The sequence below is a fragment of the Opisthocomus hoazin genome, chromosome 2 (genome assembly GCF_030867145.1).
Source record: "Opisthocomus hoazin isolate bOpiHoa1 chromosome 2, bOpiHoa1.hap1, whole genome shotgun sequence".
Lineage (NCBI taxonomy): Eukaryota > Metazoa > Chordata > Aves > Opisthocomiformes > Opisthocomidae > Opisthocomus > Opisthocomus hoazin.
Genome location: NC_134415.1, coordinates 127,647,043 through 127,665,541, shown reverse-complemented (window position 1 = coordinate 127,665,541; position 18,499 = coordinate 127,647,043).

The window sequence follows — 18,499 nt, the reverse complement described above, 5'->3', positions numbered from 1 at the left end:
TCTGGCTTTGAAACAAGAAAGAATTCCAAGGGTTTTTCCATGCAGAATGGAAATGTGGGTCTCTATGTTTGGAGAATATATTCCTTAAACTACTTTAAGGTCACTGTTTCAGAAAAGGGGTAACCTTTTCCAAAATCATCAATGTCTTGTCGGGACAAGACTGTAAACAATTTTTAGTTCACTGTTTAGCTTATCTCAGTGTGTGGCCCTAGAAGGAATACTGCTTTCAACAATGTGCTGCAGTGAGAATCACCCCATAATAAGTAGTATAACAGGAACAACAGGGCTAGCATTCAGGAATACAGTAGTGTCAGATATGAATGAACACTTCAATGTCCATTTGAATGATGCTAGGTCAATAATTAGGGAAACCTTGCCATATAGAATTCAGTAGGAAGCTATAAAAGTGCCTCGGTATAATATTCAGAAGTGTCTAATGCTATATGAGATGCCCCACGGTACAGGAGACAGCCACAGAAGTCTGGTAGATATGTCTCAGGATCTATAAGACACCAATGTCAACCTGGTCTGGCAGCTGGAAACCAGGTGGAAAACCTAGGGTATCCTCGATGGCACTGAAGACTTAAGTTTAGGAATAGAAGTTGAGATCCATGTTTCTCTCCGTTGACTCTAAAGGGAACTGGAGGAAACCGATTCCAATATAGGCACTTACGGATCTATTCAGTCACTCACATGTAGGCGTCTTCTGCCATCTGAGACATCACAGGTTTCCCCCCTGGCCTCCAGCTGCCACTCCAGAAGGCTGCTGGTTTCCATCAGTCCTATGTCATATCTGTCAGTGGTGTGCAGATGTCTTGGATATCCAGAAGTATCTCAAATGGCATGAGAAGCCTATGTTAAAGCAACTGAATTCTGCTACTATAATAGGATTCAGCTTCACATTTAGACAAAACTCAAATGTAGTTATTAAACACAGGCTTCTAGTGATGTTTAAAATGCTTCAGCATTCCTGAGACATCTGCACAACACTGGCAGATGTGACAGCTGGCTTACAGGAGACCCACAAGGTCTGGAACGGAGACTGGAGGCCAGTCTGTAAGGAAAACCTTACAGGGCCAGAATTGGCACAATGTGTGTAGAGAACTGAATCTTTTCCCAAGTCAACATAGCCAACTGTCTGATTGACTGTCCAGATGATCAGATGGAAGTGTCTGCTCCAAGATAAGACTGCTACCTGCCCAAGATCTGTTGGCTGTATTGATAAGATCTCCCCTGACTTAATGGGAACTTCAGTACACAGCTTATGTAAAGGCAGTACCTTTACAGATGCAGTTCTGAAACTGAATTCTGACTCAGTGTTTGTTGGATTAATCACACCCTCCTTGTTTAGAGGAAGGAGTGAGCATCTCTTTTGTATTAAGGAACAGATCTTTCTGAAGAAGGTTTCACCCGAAAGTTCTCACTCTTCCCACTGGTCTCTCAGGCACTTATACATAAATAATCTGGGAAGAGAGGACATGTTTACCTAGTTCAGCTCAGACGTGGACTTCTCCCTAAGACCTCTGTTGCAGATTCAGATAGTAATGCTTTAAATGAACTCTTAAAGTCTTTGCCAGCAGTTTAAATCTGCAAGTTTGGAGCTCAACAGAGGTATCTTTTGTAGTAGATTCTGCACATCACACTTCTTGCTGCTGCAGTTAATGTTGACACTTGAGTCAAAGTGAGGTAGTGCTTCAGTGTATCTACAATAGACGAAGGTGTTGCTTTGAAAGAAGGGGTGTGAAGAGTAATGTAGGCATAGTCTATAGCCTGGTAAAAGGTTATTCTCCCCAGGAGTTAAGCAAATGTCATGTTCTGCTGAACATCCATGCTTTTCAAAGCTTTCTGCCCCTGCCCTTAATAGACAAGATGTCTGTGTTTGTACAAAGGGTAAACTTGGGACAGATTTGAGATTAATTTAAATTGATAATTAAATCACTAACCTTGTAGAAGTGATTTTTTTAAATTTTGAAAATGTTGACTGTGACCTCAAAGGCATTCCTGCCTGGCCTCAAATTCCTACTCTGCCCTCTTTTCCTGGTCATAACATTACGTGACAAACATCAGGAGGCAACGCAGCCTGTGGCAGAAGGGTCCAGGCTTGACTGGCCATGAAGACTGATGGAATTTGTAGGCAAGTTGTGTACATGAGAAATTTCATGTGAAGGAACTGAGCTTCAGTAACACACACAACTAAGAACTCCAAGACTTCAGTCTGCACATAAGTAGCCAATGATATTTCAACACTGAATAAAGGAATCACTTTGAAATTCCATCTACACAGCCTTTTTTTTCCTTTACAGCATTTCAGGGGTAACAAAATAGCCAAAAAATGCAATAATAACAAAAATAGCTCTAACAAGCTACGCTTGATTCCACTGCAGTGCAGCCTATGAAGGCAATCTTTTCTTTCTTTTATTAATGCTTTTATTGCACAAATTTAACAGAATTATGCTCTAATTATAGTGGATTTTTTTTATTTGCCACTGGGAGGAAATACAGCAGATGAAGTTGTTTGAGAGTGCATGGTTCATACAGCTGTATTAAATGCTTCCAACTGCTGTCTTTATGGTTGTTAACAAGTCAGGACCAGACATGCACGCATTTTCTGAGTGCCTTTGAGGATGGCATGGATTATACTTGTATTTTTATTAGAGCTGCTCAACTCATTCACTGAGAAATAATGTTTGACCATGCTTTCAGAACTGTCATCTACAACTCAACGAGAAATAAACGGATCCCTAAAGACAGACAAATCACATTGCACATAACTTGGGGTCTGAAAATTAGTTGTCTATATCTAGTCTAGGCCACTTATACTTCCTTTGGAATCAACACAGGAAAATAAGCAGTTCCTGATGGGGTTCATTTCTCCCTAAAACAGATGTGTAGAGTAAGTCACCAAACGGACTCGCAGAAGATCCCTATTTCTTTCCATCAATTTTAAAGAGAGCCTAGGGTGAGTATTTCACAGATGGAAATCTAATTTTTAGACATGTAAATTTAGATGAGATGAATCCTACACAAAGAACTTAATTCTTTTAAGATATAGACTAAAGCTGAAGAAAAAACAGTCAGAAGACTTACACTTGCTTTAGCAGGCAGGATAAAAATAAAGGCAATTGAGTCTCCCAGCCTTACTAGCTTCTACAGCTTCCTCTTCCCTACCTACAGACTGAGCTGTTCATTCCTGTCCTGCTGTAATCAGTGCGTGCATACTTATACCCACACAGATCAGATAACATGCTGGCAGCATGGGAGTCTAGATTTGGAATCACTTTGTCCTTGTGATATTTTGAGTTCCAAGTGTGAAACAGGTGCTTGATTTTCATAAAATCATGATCACACATGCTATCCCACACCAAAGCAAATAAAGCAAAGCTGTTACTCAAAACCATCTATAGTAACTGGCTTGCAAATATAGATTTTCAAAAGCCATAGCTTATATCATCATCTCATGTCATTTGTGTAAATGCAGAATAACTTGAATTATTCCGTTAACAAAACACGTCTTGGCTCTTTGACTGCTGGCAAATCCAATAGACCAGGTTCAGATTATTGATTACTGATAAGTCTCAATAAAGTTTTAAATATTCAAATGTTTTATCTTAGTTTCCAAACCATGGCTCAGCAAGAAATTTACATTAAAAAGACAATTCTGCTTGATTTTTCTGTTTTACTAGATTGTCGATCAACAGAAGTTTGCACATCAAACTCAGCAAGTGTTTGTAACACATCAAGATCATCGTAGCACAATACAGTCTGGAAGAGATCTCAACAAGAACAAAATTCCCTTTAGAAATTGTCAAGTGGTTTTCATTTTCTTCCTAGTCATGGCTGATATAATAGGAACAAGAGGTGGGTAAGATCAACTAGTTGGTATTAGTTCTCAAGTTCCCAGTTTGGTCTGGGATGTTTTTTCTCCTTCTTTGTTGAAGAGTGTCCAGCTCTCAGGGGAAGAAAAGTAGGTGGCTATTCACCCTAACAAGAAGTTTAAAGTGAAAAAGTTTAAAAAAATCACAAGCATAAATCATTTATTATGTTTGCAATAAATGGGCTTGTTTGTTAGAACTGAAAAATTACCAGTAATGACCAAGCCTTTTTTTTCCTTTTTTTTCTTTTTTTTTTCTTTAAGAATTTGCTGAAGGAAATAGAGAAAATAATAAGAAATTTTATGGAGACTAAGGAGAAACAGAAGTCCATCTGCCTAAACAGAAGAACAGAATATAACCACTGTTGCATGCAAAAAAAGATGCTTACCAATTCCTTGTACAGGCCAATTGGAACAAAGAAGAATGTTCTTCTGGTGTTACATATAGTCTATAAGGATATGACTTCAGTTCCCATCTCTGCCTCATGATTTCTGTGCGACTTGGTTAAAATATTTACTTTCCTGTATTTTTGATTTTTCATATTTATGGTGGGAAAATAGCAGTTCTTTTCCTCATGAGGGGTCGTGTAGCTCATTATTGTTTGATAGATGTCTTCTGGGGATGTTTTAAGTAGAACCATTCATCTCTTGAGGCCGAAGTGACCTCCCCAGGTCCCTCTTGGCCCAGTTTTCTAAGCCTCTGTGATTGCTTTTGAGATGCTGCAGTAATAGGGAGCATATGATGACCTAGACAGATACTTTCAAATGACTCAACCAACAGAGCATCTGTGGTTACCTCTGGGAGACTCTTTCACAAATGATCTAACAGACATTTAAGAAGTTTGTCTAGATATCCATCCTTGTTTTCCCTTTGCTCAATTTCATCTCATCGCCCCCAGTTACGAATCTGTGAACCACCCTCAACAATCCCTCTCCCTGCTTGCTGCAGACATCCTTCAAATGCTCACAGAACTGCAAACATCTTCTCACAATACAGTTCAGGACAGCAGGGGAGAGGAGCGGATGAGCACCTCTTTTGAGCCCCCAAGCACTCAGAAAGAGAGCACACTGCCTGCAGAGATGCCCATGTGGATTGTCTATATTAGAGCTGTGAGCACCTGAGGAGAAACCCACCTGGTGAGTGAGCTTGCTTTCATTTCAAAAAAAAAAAATCATCAAATAGTGTTTGCCTTATAATCTTAATTCAAGAGCTTAATTAAAGCCAACAGAGGATTCTAAAGCGAGGAGAAAAATTAGAGCAACAACTTTTTAATTATGCTGTAGGCATTTTCTCTCTTACTTCTTCTTTCTCCAAAAATCAAACAACTCCTCCTCTAAACACACATTTAGATAAAGATGATGGCACAGAGATATTACGGGCTAGAGCTTGCGTAGTGCTTAGCAGGCAAGTACTGCACATTGTCTGCCCGAATCCATGACCTAAGTAAGATGATCACCCCTTACAAGGGATCACCCCTGGGTGACTCCTTAGCATCCCTTTTCCCAAGTTAAGGGAAAGGAGCAGAAGAAAGAAGGGGCAGGAGATAGCTTAAATGGCAGTTTCTTCCAGGAACATCTACCAAGTGGATAAACTTTCTAGTCATGCAGGAGTGTTATTCTTCCAGTGATAAAACAAGTTGCTGCCTGCCTCCAGACAGTGGGAGAAATGAAAAGGCTCGTCATCTCCCGGAACAACACAAACCCTGCCTGTCAGCAGCAAAGGGCTGAACCTACATCACCTACTCTTGTTATGCGGTATTGTTAGTTGAATAACAAAAAATTTTGTCTTTACAGACAGCAGGTGATTTTATATTACCTGGGATGGACAGAGTAATACTGACGTAGACATGGTCAAGCTTTAAAAGGAGGTCCTACTCAAGAGTGAAGGAAATAGCTTAATGCAGGACCTATTGCAAAAGAAAGAGGATGTTCTTGTCATATCAATCCATGTAAAAATATGAACAGAGTTACTTCCTGAGTGTAGCACCTCCTGTGATTGTATCAGTCCTGCCTGCTTAAAGGTACCCTGTGTCAATCTGCAAATGGAGACAGAAGATGCAATCCTCCTTCTGGAACAAAGTCTGACTTAGCAAAACTATGTTTTGTCCAGAAGCACACATTTATTGAAGTCTGTAGAACTTGCCGAGCTAAGTCTCAGTGGATCATGTCCACAGTTGTATCAAAAAACGTATTAAAGAACTTAATAGGAAAAGCCTTAGGAAAATGAACCTTACACCAAACAGAAGAGCTTAAGCACCAGTTTAGCACAGTCCACACGACATTCACATTCAAATTTCAAACAACCTTCTTATCAACCTCCACTCTGCCGTTGGTTGTTGGCATGACCAGTTCCTCAACTTGCACTTTTTTTTTTCTTTTGGTCTAGAAGGAAAGGAAGAAAAATGAAAACTGAAAGTAGAACGTTTCAAACATTTCTGCAGGTTGTGCATAGTCACATTTACACAGACCTAACAACGGATCAGAGTAAGTCTTGATAATGGTGAGGGAAGAGACCCTGGTCAGGATCGTAGCACTGGATCTAATTATGTAATGGGCATTTATTTATAAGAACATTGTCTTTGTGCGAACAAGACCAGATGTCTCATATCTCAGTCTTTCTAAGACAACAAGCTGGAGATATTTCTTGGCTTGACTTTCTTTTGTTTGTGCCAGGTAGTTGGACTTGTGTGTCTACCTTGCTTAACCTCTGCATTCAAGAGACCCCAGCTGTGACTCCCAGGGTGAAAATCCCATCATACATTGCTATAGCAGGGAGATGAAGTAGTCAAAAACTTTGCTGAGATTAGATATAATTTTTTTCATAATCCTTTTCAGACTATTAAGAGACAATACAGCCGAGATGGAAAATCAGTCATATTCTGCTTCTTTCTAACCTTTGGAGTGTCAAATGATAAAATAAAACCAATTATATTTGGCTGACAAGCAGGATTTTGAGTTGTCAGGAAATAATAGCATTCTTTAAATATAATGTTAATGTCTAAATTGGCCTGAAACAAAACCATTGCAATATTTCACATCAATGAGAAACTCCCTGTGGCTCAGAGAAACTGAAATTATTTCAGAGTCACTGCTGAAAGTAAGAACCGTGAATTAACAAGAGTATCCTTTTTATAGGAGACATAAAGGCAGCTTCCAAAACCCCACAGAGCCTGGGGGTTCATCGTAGCTCTTCCTAGGATAAAGTCATAGTTCTAGAGCAAGAAAACTAGTTTCGGTAACTCTGGCTCATACCCAACTCCTCTGGGTATTTATACTCCTTGTTGCAGAGATGGGACTTGACCGAGAGAGGGTCAACGGTTGTAAAGCTTTGAAACTCTCAATTTTGTAACAGAAATCTGTGAAGCTCTATTACTGGTTTCTACAGCTCTGTCTGTACTAGTAAGGTCAACAGGGTTTGGACATGGCCTAGGCCAGGGTCCTGGTCTTCCTATGTTGCTTCATTATTAGGACACTGTCTTCCATGGATTTGACCTATGCCAGCTCGCATTCTCCCAGACAATGTCCCAGCATGGTTCACGGGTAAGCCAAGACAGTCCTAGAAAAAACAGTCTTTATTTGGAGAAAATGTCATCAAACATGAGATGCTAAAAAACATAATAAGAATGAACTGTTAAGTCACATGGGTCAACCAGATTTTCCTGTTTTGATTTCTTTTTCTTAATTTCTCTTAAAAGACAGGATAGTCCAATGCAGCCCCAACTGGAATCATTCCTGTTTGTTCAGTAAGCCTCTTGTCTGCCTTTTCACAGAACGCTTCATTGCTCTGTGTTTTAGCTCCTCACCTGTAGCCATCTTGTGTCTTATCTTTTGTTATTGTCTATCATATCATTTATTTAAATATCAAGAATGTGACTGAGAAAAAGAGCCTGGATTTGGATTGCAGCATTTTGATCCCACTTGGTTACATTTATCTCTGAAAGAACAGGGACAAAAAGAAGAGAAAGGAGATGCAGAGGCAACATCAGCAAAACACGTCCTAATAACGTGACCTCCCCTCTAAACAGTGAGGTAGACTAGGTACTGAAAAAATATCAGCTAAAAGGTTTTAAATCTAATTTTTTAAAAATTCCAAAAAGAATCAAACAACTCTGTTAAATATCATCATATCTACCAGATAATTCAGTATAGCAGTACTTTTTCACCTCCAGATCTATCTGTCACTTGAAAACTTCTATCTGCGTAACATTTTTTAATTTACCTTCTTTACATTTCTTACTGTGTTTCTGGAGGAGACTCAGGAGACAATATGAGTAATTTTCTACCCTATTGCAATATGCTCTAAAGAGACTGACTACATGGATCTTATCCAGCAACTTCAACACCTTTGACTGCCTGTTAGCTGCTTTCTCATTCTTGTTAGCATGTCAGGAGGATGTAGGGAGTGTACTCTGAACAGTTGCCTTCTTTTTTATGATCTTTGTCATTAAAATGCCAAATATGGAGCATCTATCAAAATGGCATGGTAATTTGCATTTTCTAATGTGAGAAATGTATTGAGAACAAGGAGACAGTACATAAAATGTCCAACCTAGCTCTTAAAAATGATCAGATGCTGTCTAAGAAATTTGAAAAATTCTACCTATTGTAAAGTTAATATCAAAAATAATTTCATGGCATGAAGCCATCCCCAGAGTTGACATATAAGGTGGGGATAAATTCTATCTTGTGGATGTGATTCACATCAATACCTGAGACTGATATAATTACATTCTCAGTCAAATCAATGGTAAAAATACCAGAAAAGGGTAACACTGAATATTTTTGAAACTTCCATTCAATGCTTTGAATGTGCTCTTTCACACACCAGCCTACCTAGCTGATGCTTATATTCGCCCAATTATTATCTGGCTTTAGCCATTAATGGATTGATTCTCTCAATAGACTTGTGACCATGGAAGCAAACATTTTTTTCTTATTTACACAGAAACACCACAAGTAAAAGGTATAAAATTGTCTGCCTTTGAGACTGATGCCCTTATTTAACCACAGAACAGAACATGGGAAGAAACTGCAATCGTCTTTCCCACATTGTCCCAAACATTATACTTATATCCTGGTGCTTAGGATCAAAGAATATCGCAGATCCTTGCCCTCATATCCTCATTCCGTCTGGCTTTTTAGATGGCTATGCCAGAAAAGGCCCCTCGTATTCCTCGTAGAGATTATTTCTGTCATATCGACATTTGTCCAGAAGATACTAAACCAAGAATGCTTATTTATTGCATGCACACAAGTTAGACAGCACCCTCCCCCTCCCACAATCTGATTTTTCAAATCATGTTCAGTAAATAAATTATGGAGAGCTTTGCAATAAGATTAACTTGGGAACAGCTCTTAAAAGAGAATATATCTTTTCCCGCTCACTCTTATCTGCCTGACAATCATAATGGTTTGGGAAGTGAAAAAGTAGGATTACTAATGCTGAAAAGTATGAAAGTGCCTGTCGCACTAATCTGAAAGTATTTGGATTATTATGTGGATTACTTCTGTAAACTTGTGTACACTGAGCTGGCAAAAGTACTGCGTATTTATACCTGAGGCAAATGAAACAAAACACAGGCATAAGCAAACATGCACGCCGCTGTAGGAATCACAGGGTGAATTGGTTCAGTAGGAATCAGAGAGCTACCTCCACACCGCAAAGAAAACAGACTCTTGGTTGCCTAACAGCCTTAAACCCACAGAACTGATAAATAGGAAAGTACATCTCCAAACCAAAAGCTCAAGACAATGAGACAGATCTTCCTCTGTCTTGTGCTGATGTTATTTATGAGGAGGTACTGTTGGACTGGAAAAATCTTTCACTCTCACAGCACAGCTGAGGTCTCACTATTTTCCCTGTTGGTGCTGGAGACTGAGGGTAGAAAGTTATTTTTGACCAGGCTTGAAATGTAGTCTTCAGAAAAAAAAAAAGGGTGGATCCAAATTTCCTTCTATATCCTTTAAAAAGAAAGGTGCTTATATCATAAGCTACAGATAATACACATGATTCTCCTGAAATTACAAGCCTGAACTAAGCTATGACCACACATAAGTCTCTTCAATCATCTTTGCTGTGTTATCTATCTTACTTTTTCCTACCTCTCCCTCTGATATTCCCATGTTCTATTTCCCACTCACTTCACTGTTTTCCTCGCATGGGAAGTAATTTTGTATAGCATCTCTAACCACTGTTTCCTTCTTCTGCTGCAACTTCTTACTACTTCAGGAAAGAATTGTCCCACGGGATGCTGCTGTCCCATGGCTGTTCTGCTGTATCTGTCAGTAACCTCCAGTGACTTCCCTGCTTCACCTGTGTGTTTTCAATCTCTTGACAAACACATTCCCAATCACTCTTATTAATATCCTCCTGCTCCCTACAGATTTTCGTAACTGTGCCTGGGAAGAATCAAGACAAACAAAAGAAGGAAAGCAAATGTCCAAATAGATCTAACTTTACCTCTAGGATTTGTCAAAATTGATAGTCTCAGAAAAAAACACTCAAACACATTTCACCTACTTTTTGATGACTACATCGCAGTTCCAGATTTCTTACTGTAGATTCCCTTTCCTTGCAATGGGAGAAAACAATTTTAAGGGTGTGATTCATCCAACCCACTTTCTAAGGTTGAACAAACTCCCATGTCAGAGTGGTCTCTTTCTCTCCACCATTATTATACGTGGTCTAAACAACCAAACTCTAACATAGACATCTGCATTATAGACATCTACATTGTAGGCATCTAATCCTAGTCAGACGAATGCCGGATTAAACTTGAAAAACATGAGCTATTGATCTGTTCAAATGTCCTAAGCAACTAACAGGGCAAAATCTCCTTTGGTTTGCACTCCTAGACAAATGCATGACTCCTAGCAAGACAAAACTAATTTTATTTTCAAACACCAACATCAGGTTAAAAAATTAAAGGCCAAGTTTTACTGAGACATAGTTAGAAACTTGGCATGGTTTTGTTTGATATTTACCCCTATTGCTTTAACTCCATCCACAATGAACAAATTATAAACCACTGCAACTGAAGAGAATTGCTATCATATCATTTACCTGCAGGTTAAGGTGATAATATAAAGATCTAAAGCAGAGTCAGTAAATCCCTGTCTTTATGTGAATTTTAAAAGGAGAATCTTCAATGCTCACAGTGTTCCCAAGTGCAACCTCAGCGTGCTCTCGAGCTGCAGCAGCAAACTGTGGGCCAGCTGGTTCAACTTCCATTGAACACAGCCAGCCCAAACTCATTTGTCTTCATCCATCTCTTCTTTACGTTTCAGCCTTGAGTGTTTTTTCCTTTCCTGAGAATAGTCTGGAGTTCTAGCAGTGTCCTTGGAGAAATACCTTGACTGAAAGAAACATTTGATTAAAATTACAGTGGAAAACAAACAATGCTAGCTGCTGCCATGATTCGCTGAAATCTCTCTTCTGCTATGAAGTAAGAGTCACAGTTCAACAAACAAAAGGAAGACTGGGATTTTTGTTGGTTATGTGGGGTTTTTTATTATTTAAAATTATTTTATATCTCCGTAAGTAGCCAGATTAATAGATTTTATGTCTTCCCACTTTGTGAGGCAGGCATGGAGTATGACACAGTCAACCTGCTTTGCTCAACAAGTCTGACACTACCCGGACAGTACTGGCACTTTACATCAACCCTTGTCATGTTTTTCCTAAACTACTGAAACTCTGACAAGCAATTTTTTCCCTTGTCTGCTCCATAATCTCTATTCTTTCTTTCTTGGATCACATTTTCAAGGTTATCACCTTTCCTGAATTTAAACTTCTCACTTGCATGCCTTAGCTCTGTGGCTATATATCAAATTTTGGTTTCCTTCTACCAAAACTAACAAGAATTTGAGTCACTCATCCAGGTTCTTTACAAAGAATCATAGAACCATAAAATGGTTTCGGTTGGAAGGATCATCTATGCAACCCCCCTGCCATGATCAGGGACTTCTTTGACTAGATCGGGTTGCTCAGAGCCCCATCCAACCTGACCTGGAATGTTTCCAGGGATGGGGCATCTACCATCACTCTGGGCAACCTATGCCAGGGCTTCACCACCCTCAATGTAAAAAATTTTTCCCTTATTCCCAGTCTAAATCTATCCTCTTTTAGTTTAGAACCTTTATCCCTCATCCTATAGCAACAGGCCATGCTAAAAAATTTGTCCCTGATTTTCTTACAAATCCCCTTTAAGTACTAGAAGGCTGCACTAAGGTCTCCCCTGAGCCTTCTGTTCTCCAGGCTGAACAGCCCCCTCTCTCAGCCTTTCCTCACAGGAGAGGTGTTCCAGCCCTCTGAACATTTTTATGGCCCTCCTCTGGACCTGCTCCAACGGCTCCATGTCTTTCCTGCGCTCAGGGCTCCAGAGCTGGACACAGGACTTCAAGTGTGGTCTCAGCAGAGCAGAGTAAAGGGGCAGAATCCCCTCCCTCACTCTGCTGGCCATGCTGCTGGGGTTGCAGCCCAGGATGCACTTGGCCTTCTGGGCTGCAAGAGCACGTTGCTGGGTCATGTTGGGCTCCTCATCAACCAGCATCCCCAAGTCCAGCTAGTCAGGGCTGCTCTCAACCCACTTACTGCTCAGTCTGTATTTGCACTTGAGATTGCCCCGATCCATGTGCAGGACCTTGCACTTCGCCTTGTTGAACATGGTAAGCTTCACATGGGCCCACTTCACGAGCTTGTCCAGGTCCCTCTGGATGGCATCCTGGCCCTCAGGCATGTTGACTACACCAGTCAGCTTGGTGTCATCTGCGTACTTGCTGAGGGTGCACTCTATCCTGCTGTCTAGGTCATTGATGAAGATATTAGACATCATTATGACATACCAGAGTGAATTTGTTTCCTACAGGAATTAATGTCTTCACAAAGTGAAGGTCTCTAATGACTGAATTGCAGGGTCACGTTTATCTCTTGTTCAGCAGGACATCACAAGATAAATTGCAGTGCAGCCATGCCTGAACTGGTACAGCATTGAATGGACTAGAAGCATAATAGCTATTTAAACTCAATGTCAAATCTGAGTTACTAAGCCCAGTTTGGTGGATCAGCATTGTCTTAATGCCACATTAATATCACTAGACTGCTTCCAGGTCTAGGATCAATTGTTACTTGAACACTTAGCTGAAGTGCCTCAGTTTTGACGTCTGAGCCGTTCTAGGTTTGGGCTTACATGGGCAGAACCAAAGCAGGTTTTTCTGATTTTGGCCGAAGAGATACACCAAGTCAGACTGAGCTCATCTAAATTTCCTCCTCTAAATATTAGGTATTTAGTAATGTTTTTTTCTATAACCAATGCAGAGAACAGTTTTCATCCTATTTTCTGGAGATGTAGTCTATTGACTACAGCAGGAACCTAGATTACTAGTTACATGGGACATTTGTCCCTTCTTAAGGCTGCAGGGACATGACAAAGCTGTTGAACGGGCCACATGAAACCTTCTGGCTGTGACAGGCAGCAGTGTAAGAAGCCAAGAAATGTTACAAGGATGGGACATCTGTGAAGGGTAGTTGGGCTTCACAGGGGGCTAAAAGGGGGTTATGTGAGAAGCATCATATCTGACAGATAGGTGGAAGGGATTATGTGGGACCTTTTGGTTCACTCATACCAGATGTTCTGTCTAACATTACCAAGAGTCAAACTTACTTCTGAAGTCAACAGTACCAGAAAGAGAAGATGGGATGGGATGGGATGGGATGGGATGGGATGGGATGGGATGGGATGGGATGGGATGGGATGGGATGGGATGGGATGGGATGGGATGGGATGGGATGGGATGGGATGGGATGGGATGGGATGGGATGGGATGGGATGGGAAGGGAAGGGATGGGACGGGACGGGACGGGACGGGACAGACAGAGTTCTCTCCCTGGATTGATACAGACCATGCATTCTTATGCCAAAAAAAACAGCATGGGTTGTCTCTCTTTCCCTGGCACAATCAATACACATTATTACATACATAAAGGAGAACAGCTTAAGCTGAGAGAACAGATGGATCCATCCTCAAAGATAAACTAGTGTGCCATGACTAGGCTTCTGTCCCGAGAGGCTAAAACATTCCTCTTTCACAAACAGATGGGAGGATTGGGCCCGTATATCCTAACTCAGCCGCAAACTTTACGTATATACCAGTAAAGCAATTCCAGGTCCTACTTTCCATACAACTGCATGATCTAGTCACTTCCGTATGGTTGAACCCTCGTAGCCTTAAATCTGGGTGGCTGCATCTAGTCTGCTAAGAATAGTTTCGCCCCAATAAGTGAACTGTGTCGGGAATTGTTTAAATAGTGCCAGTTTTACAAAACTGTACCAGGGACTTTAATGAGTTCTGGTGCCTGAATCTGAGCCTTGGTACTGTTTAATTTTTTACATTAGATATAATCAAAGAAATAAGCCTTTTGAAACCAGGCCACCACTTTTATTTAAAAAATGTCAGTCTGAAACTTAACTTTTAATTCAGTCAAAAAATCTTTCACCTTTCTTTTTTGGCTTAGCCAAATTCCCCATTGACTTGCAGCCAATCAGAAAAGAAAAAAAAAATAAAGACAGCATGGTTTAACCTCAGTAATCAGCATGATTTGAAGAAAGCAAGCATGACCAGAGAAGCTAGGAGAGCTTCAGCTGCCTTTTGATTCATTTTAAACCAAGATCATTATACTGCAATCAATTAGTAGCATAATTTTTATAATGCCTCATAGTTCATCCTTAATTATTTCTCATTTTCTCTGATGTGACTGAAATAAAACCTGTAACAATTGGCTTCAGCAAGGCAAAGCCTGGTAGGAAGAGTACACTATAAATACAGTCTAGAAAGATATAGCTATTGCCTTTATTTGACAACCTAACTGTTCCCCAAGCACTCATCCACCAGCCTTATAAAAGGAAATGTAGTTACTGAGGTCCAAATTCACCGTTGGCTTAAGTGTGCGCAATTCCACAGAAGTCAAAACAATTGCATCCGTTTACTTTCATGGTGAATGGGGACCCAGACCTTTACTGAAGTAATAAAAGGACAGTCAAACATACAGGCAGGAGACTAACTTCTTGTTTAAACGAAAGCTGTGGCTTTGCTCAAAGTTCTTGACATAGACAAGACAGTATCAGCCTTTCCACAGGCAGTGGAAGAATAAACTTTGGGATATATGAGTAAGTTACAGACTTTTATAAGCATGTTGTGTTACCTGAGTCATGGTAATTACATTTTTTCTGTAAATGCATAGAAATATGTCTTAGCTTATCTCATCCTGGAACAGAGGAAGGTGATAAAATAATGAGGTTCAATACCTTTAAGATAACATGCAATATTTGCCATTAAAGACAAAATTAATCTGATACAAACGAGTGTCTCATACGCTTCTGTATAATTCCCTCTGAGGACATTACATTTTGTTAGTAGAACTGAAAACCCAAATTGACTCATGAAAACAACAAAATTTGTCTTATAGTCACTCGCATTGTGTTTGGGAAGCTCATACAATATCTACAGCTTTGCCCCACCAATCCTGTCTAAGGTAGCAGGAGCGATAGTACATAACTAGAAAAAAGGATGAGTCCCACTAGCTGGCTATAGCTTGATCCCATAGTTATAGTTACAGAGTCTCATTTAATCATATTATTATATTGTTTGGGAGCACAGCAGGACACCAAATAGGGTTCACATTGTCTAAGTTGAATGTATAGTTAGGAAACTAGTTTAGACATCTAGGTTTAAACTTAGACTCTCTCTATAGTAAATGGAGGTTGTATAATTAGTAAAAGTGATTACCATCCTGACAGTGGTTCACCACAACAAAGAATTTTGAGTGTTGCCTGTAGCACAAATGGAAGAAGACATGCATTCAGGAGGACTTTGGAGGGCAATACAGGAGGTGACCCACAGTTAAGAGAAAACCAACAACAACCAATGACAATGTTGATAAATACACTACAAAGCAAGCCTACAGCAGTGAACCTACAACAGTGATCTTTGGTATCTTACCAAATTACTTTTCTGGATCTCAGCCTAAGACACCAGAAGGTGCTACTTGAAACAAATGCCAATTGTGTAACACAAGAAAACAACAAGGACACAAAAAAACCTTCAAAGATAATGAAACTTTCAGAATGTACCCAACTAGTATTTCGTTAGCAATAGAAAATGTTGTGTCAAGGCTAAATAAAGTGCATTGCATTCTTTCAAAAGTTAGATGGTTGAAGATACTAGTTTACAATGGGTAGTAAGCCTACTAATCACAGTTACCAAGACCATATAAGAGTCACAATGACAGCAGACCAATTTCACTTAATTCTGAGAACATGTCAGGGTCCTTTGCAAAGATGGCTTTTTTCATGACAGACAAGGCACTTTCAGTTAGCAGAACTGAGACAGAAGTGATGGATCCATGTCCTCCCTGCATGAGAAGGAAATCTGTTCTTCAGTGTTTCAGATTAGACCTTCAGCCATTAGAAAATATAACTTATTGTCCTGCTTTTGGCTGGGACAGAGTTAATTTTCCTCCCACTAGGTGCTGTGTTTTGAATTTAGTATGAGAAGGATGTTGATAACACACTGATGGTTTTACTTGTTACTAAGAAGTCAAGGGCTTTTTTCCAGGGTCACATGTATAGCTAATGAGCAGATGTAAAAGAACTGGGAGGGAGCATAGTCAGGCTAAAAACTCAAGCTGGCCAATGGAATCACAGAATCACAGAATGGTAGAGGTTGGAAGCGACCTCTGTGGGTCATCCAGTCCAACCCCCCTGCCAAAGCAGGGTCACCTAGGGCAGGCGGCACAGGACCTTGTCCAGGCAGGTCTTGAATATCTCCAGAGAAGGAGAATCCACAACCTGCCAGGGAAGCCTGTTCCAGTGCTCCATCACCCTCAGAGGGAAGAAGTTGTTCCTCATGTTCAGATGCAATTTCCTGTGCTTCAGTTTGTGCCCGTTGCCCCTTGTCCTGTCACTGGGCACCAATGAAAAGAGTCTGGCCCCATCCTCCTGACACCCACCCTGCAGATATTTATAAGCATTTCTAAGGTTCCCCCTCAGCCTTCTCTTCTTCCGGCTAAACAAGCCCAGCTCCCTCAGCCTCTCCTAATAGGAGAGATGCTCCAGTCCCCTCATCATCCTTGTAGCCCTCCGCTGGACTCTCTCCAGTAGCTCCTCATCTTTCTTGAAGTGGGGAGCCCAGAACTGGACACAGTACTCCAGAAGGGGCCTCACTAGGGCGGAGCAGAGGGGAAGGAGAACCTCCCTCGTCCTGCTAGCCACACTCTTCTTGATGCACCCCAGGATCCCACTGGCCTTCTTGGCAGCCAGGGCACACTGCTGGCTCATGGTCAACCTGTCATCCACCAGGACACCCAGGTCCCTCTCCACAAAGCTGCTCTCCAGCAGGTCCACCCCAAGCCTCTACTGGTGCATGGGTTTTTCCTCCCCAGGTGCAGGACCCTGCACTTGCCCTTGTTGAACTTGAAATATTCCATACAGTAGACATCATGCTCAGTTTATAAACGGGGGCTGGCCATGCGGCAGGAACCTCTTTTCCAGGAGTTCATCTCTCTCTTTTTCTGTGAGTTTGAACTTATTCGGCAGTTCCACAAAATCTGTGAAATCCACAAAATCTGCAAGTTCCACAATTGCTGCTCGGGGATTGGCTGTAAAACTGTTGTCGGGCGGAGAGAAAAAATTATATTGTGTATCACTTCTTTTGCATATTCTGTTGTTTTTCTTGTAGTTGTTATTTCTTTTGATGCCTTCTTAAACTGTCTTTATCCCAACCCAAAAGATTAATTTTTTTCATTCTCCTCCCCATCCCACTGAAGGGGCAGAGGACTGAGTGAGCAGCTGCATGGTCCTAGTTGCCGGTTGCCAGGTCAAACCATGGCACTTATTTATTCCCAACTGTTTCCATTAACTCTGTGTTCTTGATCCAGAGTTATCCTGATACACAGAGTTAATTATTAGTGTTTCATGATTTAGGCTGCTGGCTTTACCTTTTATGTTCTTAAACATAAAGGAGAGGTGCCCGAGGACCGGAGGAAAGCCATTGTCACTCGAATCTTCAAAAAGGTCAAGAAGGAGGACCCAGGGAACTAGAGGCCGGTCAGCCTCACCTCCATCCTGGGAAAGGTGATGGAGCAGCTTATCCTGGAGGTCATCATCAAGCAAGTGAAGGAAAAGAAGGTTATCAGGATTAGTCAGCATGGATTCACCAAGGGGAAATCATGCCTGACGGATCTGATAGCTTTCTACGATGACATGACTGGCTGGGCAGATGAGGGGAGAGCCGTGGATGTTGTCTACCTAGACTTCAGCAAGGCTTTCGACACAGTCTCCCGTAATATTCTCCTAGGGAAGCTGAGGAAGTATGGGCTGGATGAGTGGTCGGTGAGGTGGTTTGAGAACTGGCTGAATGGCAGAACTCAGAGGGTTGTCATCAGCGGCGCTGAGTCTAGTTGGAGGCTGGTAACAAGTGGTGTCCTCCAGGGGTCAGTACTGGGCCCAGCCTTGTTTAACTTCTTCATCAATGACCTGGATGAAGAGTTAGAATTACCCTCAGCAAGTTTGCTGACGACACAAAACTGGGAGGTGTGATAGATACACTGGCAGGCTGTGCTGCCATTCAGCG